Here is an 8,844-nt window from a genome sequence, read left to right as displayed (position 1 = left end):
CTTGCTCCTTGGAAGAAAAACTATGACCAACCTAGACAGCATATTAAAAAGAAAAGACATTACTTTGCCAACAAAGGTCCATTTAGTCAAAAGCTATGGTTTTTCCAGTAGTCATATATAGATGTGAAGTGAAGTGAAGTGAAGTGAAGTCTCTCAGTTGTGCCTGACTCTTTGTGACCCCGTGGACTGTAGCCTGCCAGGCTCCTCTGTCCATGGGATTCTCCAGGCAAGAATACTGGAGTGGGTTGCCATTTCCTTCTCCAGGGGATCTTCCCGACCCAGGGATCAAACCTGGGTCTCCTGCATTGGAGGCAGACGCTTTAACCTCTGAGCCACCAGGGAAGCCCAATGGATGTAAAAGTTGGACCATAAAGAAAGCTAAGCACTGAAGAACTGACACTTTTGAACTGTGGTATTGGAGAAGACACTTGAGAGTCCATCAGACTGCAAAGAGATCAAAGCAGTCAATCCTAAAGGAGATCAGTCCTAAATATTCATTGGAAGGACTGATGCTAAAGCCGAAACTCCACTACTTTGGCCACCTGATGTGAAGAACTGACTCATTGGAAAAGACCCTGATGGTGGGAAAGATTGAAAGCTGGAGGAGAAGGGGAAGACAGAAAATGAGATGGTTGGATGGCATCACTAATTGGATGAACATGAGTTTGAGCAAGTTCCCAGAGTTGATGGACAAGGAAGCCTGGGGTGCTACAGTTCATGGGGTCACAAAGAGTCGGACATGCCTGAGCAACTTAACTGAACTGATAATCATGAAAACATGGAAAATTTAAAAAGAAATTAAAATAAATTTTATAATCATGAATATATATACCACAGGCTAATAATGAGTAGTTCTATTAATATCAGATTAAATATATGATTTTTAAGTGTCATTAAAGAAGAAGGGAGCCAGTATATAGTGATAAAAGTTTTCCAGAAAATTTTAAGCACTCTAAACTGCTATTTTCTAATAGTACAACCTAAAAATAAATTGACTTCCCTGGTGGCTCAGATGGTAAAGAATCTGCCTGCAATGCAGGAGACCTGGGCTCGATCCCTGGGTAGGGAAATTATTTGGGGCTTTGCTAGTGGCTCAGACAGTAAAGAATCTGCCTGCAGTACTGGAGAACCAGGTTTGAACTGTGGGTCAGGAAGACACTGTGAAGAAAGGAATGACAACCCACTTCAGTATTCTTGCCTTGAGAATCCCATGGACAAAGGAGACTGGCGGGCTACAGTCCTTGAGGTCGCAAAAAGTTGGACACAACTGAGTGAATTTCACTTCACTTCAAAAATATTATGTAGCGTTTTATGAAAATGAAAGAGCTAATTGACAATTTCTAATCATATTTTCAGATTACAACCTACCTTTCCACTTAATGTAACTAATATAAGCTTTCTTAATTGAGGCAAGGGTTTTTCTCTCTTCTTACACCAGATCCTCATTTGTCTTAGTCTATTCAGGCTGCTCTAACCAAATACCACTGACTAAGTAGTTTATGAACAGGAGAAATTTATTTCTCACATTTCTTTAGACTAAATCCAAGCACAAGAGGCCAGCATGTAAGTTCTGATGAAGGTTTACTTTCTCTTTCCTGTGTCTTCAGGTTATGAAATGGATGATGGATCTCTATGGAGTTTCCTTTATAATAGCATTGATCTCACAACATGCGCACACTGCTATAATTAAAATGAATAATCAAGGACCTACTGTATAGCACAGGGAACTCTGCTCAATGTTATGTGGCAGCCTGGATTGGAGGGGAGTTGGGAGAGAATGGCTACAGTATATGTAAGGCTGAGCCCCTTTGCTGTCTGCCTGAAATTATCACAACATTGTTAATTGACTATATTCCTATAAAATAAAAAGTTTAAAGAAAAGAGCTTTGATATCATTTGTGCCGACTCCTCACTCATGACCTAATCAACTCCCAAAGCCCCCACCCAACTGGTACCTTATCTTTGAAGATTAGGATTTCAGTGTATGAATTTGGGAAGGACACATTCTGCATATAGCATCATTTAATACAAGAAGGACCTCAATAAATATCAGCTGATTAAATAAATTATTGATAGACCTAACACACAAGATATAAAAGTATGAAATATATCAAATACATTTAGTTTACTGGATATATAGGGATCCTTGCACCCCATAATAAAACAGTAAATAACCTATACTAATAAAATAGAATATTTACAATGGTTTTCCATTAAACTATCTTTGAAAGAGATTTTCTAAATTTGCATCATACAGATCCCATGCATTAAAAACTATTAATTTAGAAGTAAATTATAAAAGATACATTTAAAAATAAGGGAAAGAAACAACGTTATAAATGAAAGAAAATTAGAAAAATAAATAATATAAAAGACCCAAATTAATACACTAGAAAAAGATGACATTGATATAGATTATCAGCAGAAACAGCCGTTGTCTCTTTGAGAATGCTAAAAAAATGAGAAAATAAGACAGGTTTAAATACAAATGATTAGAAATGAAAAAGGAAATATAATTTTCAAAAAATAGAATAAAATCCCAAGAATGTTATGGATACACATTTGAAAATTTCAAAGAAATAGAAAAGTTCTAAAAAACTATGATTTACTTAGACTTACTTGAGAAGAGTCCTGGGTGTTCATTGGAAGGACTGATACTAAAGTTGAAACTCCAATACTTTGGCCACCTCATGCGAAGAGTTGATTCATTGGAAAAGACCCTGATGCTGGGAGAGATCTGAGAAGGCAATGGCACCCAACTCCAGTACTCTTGCCTGGAAAATCCCATGGATGGAGGAGCCTGGTGGGCTGCAGTCCATGCGGTCGCTAAGAGTTGGACACGACTGAGCGACGTCACTTTCACTTCTCACTTTCATGCATTGGAGAAGGAAATGACAACCCACTCCAGTGTTCTTGGCTGGAGAATCCCAGGGACGGGGGAGCCTGGTGGGCTACCATCTATGGGGTCGCACAGAGTCGGACACGACTGAAGCGACTTAGCAGTAGCAGCTGGAAGGGATTGGGGGCAGAAGGAGAAGGGGACGACGGAGGATGATATGGTTGGATGGCATCACCGACTCAATGGACATGAGTTCAAGTGAACTCCGGGAGTTAGAGATGGACAGGGAGGCCTGGCGTGCTGCGATTCATGGGGTCGCAAAGAGTCAGATACGACTGAGTGACTGAACTGAACTGAACTTGAGAAGAAATTAATATCAGAATGATCTCAGTTCTTTTCAAAAAATGTACCAATAATTAAAAGCTTCGCTCTTAAGCAAAAATACATCCAAACTTTTTAAAATAGAATTTTATTAAAATTTCAAGAAATGTATCATTCCAAGATCTGTGCAAAATTCCAGGAAAACAGAAAGAAGGAAGACACACCCAGGTTTTAAATATAAGGTCACTACGACATACTTGCTTCCCTGGTGGTTCTGAAAGTAAAGAGCCTTCAGAGCTGGAGCCCCAGGTGAGATTCCTGCATCAGGAAGATCCCCTGGAGAAGGAAGTGGCAGCCCTCTCCAGTATTCTTGCCTGGAAAATCCTTTGGACAGAGGAGACTGGCAGGCTATAGTCCACAGCTTTGCAAAGAGTTGGACATGACCAAGCAACTAACAACAAAAACATGATATAATTTCAATAATCCTAAACAAAATACTATAATATATCAAGTGTTGAAGATTATGATCAAGTTAAATTCATTCTAAGAACACAGAACTGCTCTAATATTAAAAAATCTGTTAATATAATTCACCATAGACTGAGATGAAAATAATGTGCTAACTAAAACACTGTATTAAAATAGTTAAAGAAAATCAACACATCTTTACTATTAGAAGCAAATATCTTACAAACTAAGACAAGAAAACTTATTAAACCTGATAAGCTACATTTACAAAGACACCTTAGCTGGCATCATTTACGATGATAAAGTGTTAGAATGGCACCTCTTATAACAAGCAACAAGAAAAAGATATCCACTATCCTATTATACATCATCTGAATATCATATTTTAACTCTTAACTAAGAGATAAGAAAACAAATAGTAGACACAGACTTGAATGGGGATACAAATATTGTCATTATTTTCAAGTACCAATATCTTTCCGGAAAATGATGTTCTAAGTGAAATATGTAATGTCCATGTAAGAAAAATAATTTTAAAATTTTGCAACTTTTTTGCAACTTCTTTTGAATAAAGAGATCATGTTCATGGATAGTTCAGTTTTCCCCTAAGTGATCAAGACTTTTCATAGAATTTGACAATCTATCTCTAAATTACTATGTGTTGCAAAATAACCAACATAGGCAGCAAAATCACAGATTGTACAGAACCAGAAATGTATTATAAAATGTAGGAGGACTCTTGTTGGCCACGGGGCTTCCTTGGTGGCTCAGATGATAAAATATCTGCCGGCAATGTAGGATACCTGTGTTTGATCCCTGGATCAGGATGATCCCCTGGAGAAGGGAATGGCAACCCACTCCAGTATTCTTGCCTGGTGAATCCCCATGGACAGAGGAGACTGGCAGGCTACAGTTCATGGGATTGCAAAGAGTCCGACACTAGGGAGCGACTACATTGCTGGCTACGTTCCCACTCTGCTTAATGTGATTTTCAAACTCAGGGAAGAAAAGATAAAGGGTAAAAGCCATAATATGAAAGTTGGCTCATGAAACGTAGCTTTCAAAGCAGTGTAAAAGTGAAACTAATCCAATCTGGGATTGACAGCTAACCAAGACATCTTTTGTTCTTTGGCATTTAAAGGATGCTCATCCTTAAAATGCAAGTGTTTCAATGTAATTAACATCAGCATATGATAACTCTTAAGAAACAGAACAGGGCAAATATTTTACTGCCACAATCTGTATTAATGACTATAACCCCTAGATCAAAATTATTGTCAGGTCTGCATTTTTTTTTATAAATTACATTTCTTATTCTAAATAATATCCCATTTACAAAATGGCTTTTCTTGCTTACTACTTATGTAGAATGTATGTTCAATGCAATGTGATAGAAGGAGAAAAATCACATTACCTGTAAATGATCCCCATGCTTAATAAGGAATGTGGGGTTTAAATTATTATTTTACTTTATTTTTCCCACTTTCTGGTTTCAAAATCAGGATAGATCAAGCCTTTTTTAAGGAAAAAAAATTCTAAATAAAAACATGTTTAGGGCTTCTCTGGTGGCTCAATGGTAAAGAACCCACCTGACAATGCAGGAGACATGAGTTTGATCCCTGGTCTGGGAAGATCCTACATACTGCAGAGCATGAAGCCTATGTGTCACAACTACTGAGCACATGTGCTACACTATTGAAGCTGGCATGCCTACAGCCCATTCTCTGTAATAAGAGAAGCCACTAAAATGAGAAGTCTGCACACGGCAACTAGAGAGCAGCTCCCGCTCAACCACAACTACAGAAAATCTTGCACAGCAATGAAGACCTAGTACAGCCAAAGGAAATTAAAAAAATAAAACTTTAAAAAAGTTCATAATTTACAGATATATAATAACAACACACAATACACTCAATACCCATGAATTATATACCTAAATATATGTACACATAAAACATCTCTATATTATATGCAAAATTATAGATAATTTTTCAATATATTTCAGATAAAACTTAGTAGGGTTAAAAATTCAACTTACTTGGGGGATACATATCAACTAGTAAAAATTAAAACTTTCATTTAAAAGGCCCCATTAATTTTCATATTCAAAGTACATTCATGAAAAAGGCTGCCAAGTAAGCTACCTTCTTCCTTGAGATCCTGCCTTCCTTTGTCACGTGATTCATATCATGTCCCTGAACATAAAATAACTCATTTTTTTATATGTAGAAAGGGTATGTTTTCAGAAGACATATTACACACATGTTATGCACAACATGAACAGTATGGAAAGGCAAAATGATATGATACTGAAAGAGGAACTCCCCAGGTCCATAGGTGGAGATCAGTGGAGAAATAACTCCAGAAAGAATGAAGGGATGGTGCCAGAGCAAAAGCAATACCCAGCTGTGGATGTGACTGGTGATAGAAGCAAGGTCCAATGCTGTAAAGACCAATATAGCATAGGAACCTGGAATGTCAGGTCCATGAATCAAGGCAAATTGGAAGTGGTCAAATAGGAGATGGCAAGAGTGAACATCAACATTCTAGGAATCAGCAAACTAAAATGGACTGGAATGGGTGTATTTAACTCAGATGACCATTCTATCTACTACTGCGGGCAGGAATCCCTTAGAAGAAATGCAGTAGCCATCATGGTCAACAAAAGAGTCCGAAATACAGTACTTGGATACAATCTCGGACGACGGAATATCTCTGTTTCCAAAGCAAACCATTCAATATCACAGCAATCCAAGCCTATGCCCCAACCAGTAATGCTGAAGAAGCTGAAGTTGAATGGTTCTATGAAGACCTACAAGATCTTTTAGAACTAACACCCAAAAAAGATGTCCTTTTCATTATATGGGACTGGAATGCAAAAGTAGGAAGTCAAGAAACACCTGGATTAACAGGCAAATGTGGCCTTGGAATATGGAATGAAGCAGAGCAAAGACTAATAGAGTTTTGCCAAGAGAATGCACTGATCATAGCAAACACCCTCTTCCAACAACACAAGAGAAGACTCTACACACAGACATCACCGAATAGTCAACACCGAAATCAGACTGATTATATTCTTTTCAGCCAAAGATGGAGAAGCTCTATATAGTCAGCAAAAACAAGACTGGGAGATGACTGTGGCTCCAATCATGAACTCCTTATAGCCAACTTCAGACTTAAATTGAAGAAAGTAGGGAAAACCACTAGACCATTCAGGTATGAACTAAATCAAATCCCTTATGATTATACAATGGAAGTGAGAAATAGATTTAAGGGACTAGAACTGATAGATGGAGTGCCTGATGAACTATGGACTGAGGTTCCTGACATTGTACAGGAGATAGGAATCAAGACCATCCCCATGGAAAAGATATGCAAAAAAGCAAAATGGCTGTCTGGGGAGGCCTTACAAATAGGTATGAAAACAAGAGAAGTGAAAAGCAAAGGAGAAAAGGAAAGATATAAGCATCTGAATGCAGAGTTCCAAAGAATAGCAAGAAGAGATAAGAAAGCCTTCCTCAGCAATCAATGCAAAAAATAGAGGGAAAAAACAGAATGGGGAAGACTGGAGATCGCTTCAAGAATATTAGAGATACCAAGGGAATATCATGCAAAGATGGGCCTAATAAAGGACAGAAATGGTATGGACCTAACAGAAGCAGAAGATATTAAGAAGAGGTGGCAAGAATACAGAGAAGAACTGTACAAAAAAGATCTTCATGACCAACATAATCACGATGGTATGATCACTCACCTAGAGGCAGACATGCTGGAATGTGAAGTCAAGTGAGCCTTAGAAAGCATCATTACGAACAAAGGTAGTGGAGGTGATGGAATTCCAGTTGAGCTATTTCAAATCCTGAAAGATGATGCTTTGAATGTGCTGCATTCAATATGCCAGCAAATTTGGAAAACTCAGCAGTAGCCACAGGACTGGAAAAGGTCAGTTTTCATTCCAATCCCAAAGAAAGGCAATGCCAAAGAATGTTCAAACTACCACACAGTTGCACTCATCTCATACACTAGTAAAGTAATACTCAAAATTCTCCAAGCCAGGCTTCAGCAATATGTGAACTGTGAACTTCCAGATGTTCAAGCTGGCTTTAGAAAAGGCAGAGGAACGAGAGATCAAATTGCCAACATCTGCTGGATCATTGAAAAAGTAAGAGAGTTCCAGAAAAACATCTGTTTCTGCTTTATTGACTATGCCAAAGCCTTTGACTGTGTGGATCACAATAAACTGCAGAAAATTCTGAAAGAGATGGGAATACCAGACCACCTGACTTGGCTCTTGAGAAACCTATATGCAGGTCAGGAAGCAACAGTTAGAACTGGACATGGAACAAGAGATTGGTTCCAAATAGGAAAAGGAATGCGTTACGGCTATATATTGTCAACCTGTTTATTTAACTTATATGCAGAGTACATCATGAGAAACGTTGGGCTGGAAGAAGCACAAGCTGGAATAAAGATTGCCAGGAGAAATATTAAAAACCTCAGATATGCAGATGACACCACCCTTATGGCAGAACGTGAAGAGGAACTAAAAAGCCTCCTGATGAAAGTGAAAGTGGAGAGTGAAAAAGTTGGCTTAAAGCTCAACATTCAGAAAACGAAGATCTTGGCATCTGATCCCATCACTTCATGGGAAATAGATGGGGAAACAGTGTCAGACTTTATTTTTGGGGGCTTCAAAATCAGTGCAGATGGTGAATGCAGCCATGAAATTAAAAGATGCTTACTCCTTGGAAGGAAAGGTATGACCAACCTAGATAGCATATTAAAAAGCAGAGACATTACTTTGCCAACAAAGATCCATCTAGTCAAGGCTATGGTTTTTCCATTGGTCATGTATGGATGTGAGAGTTGGACTGTGAAGAAAGCCGAGCGCCAAAGAATTGATGCTTTTGAACTGCGGTGTTGGAGAATACTCCTGAGAGTCTCTTGGACTGCAAGGAGATCCAACAAGTCCCTTCTAAAGGAGGTCAGTCCTGGGTGTTCATTGGAAGGACTGATTGTAAAGATGAAACTCCGGTACTTTGGCCACCTCATGCGAAGAGTTGACTCATTGGAAAAGACTCTGATGCTGGGAGGGATTGGGGGCAGGAGGACAAGGGGATGCCAAAGAATGAGATGGCTGGATGACATCACGGACTCGGTGGATGTGAGTTTGCGTGAACTCCAGGAGTTGGTGATGGACAGGGAGGCCTGGCGTG

General features: G+C 38.7%; 1 non-coding gene across 1 annotated transcript; it reads right to left on the bottom strand.

Annotated features, from left to right (window-relative positions):
- Window positions 1–270: 270 nt before the first annotated feature.
- Window positions 271–342, bottom strand: TRNAW-CCA (transfer RNA tryptophan (anticodon CCA)). The gene has a single exon. It is a non-coding gene; the product is annotated as a tRNA-Trp (tRNA).
- Window positions 343–8,844: the final 8,502 nt, after the last annotated feature.

This window comes from Bos indicus, chromosome 6 (assembly GCF_029378745.1).
Source record: "Bos indicus isolate NIAB-ARS_2022 breed Sahiwal x Tharparkar chromosome 6, NIAB-ARS_B.indTharparkar_mat_pri_1.0, whole genome shotgun sequence".
Taxonomy (NCBI): Eukaryota; Metazoa; Chordata; class Mammalia; order Artiodactyla; family Bovidae; genus Bos; species Bos indicus.
This window is presented reverse-complemented; position numbering and strand designations above follow the sequence as displayed.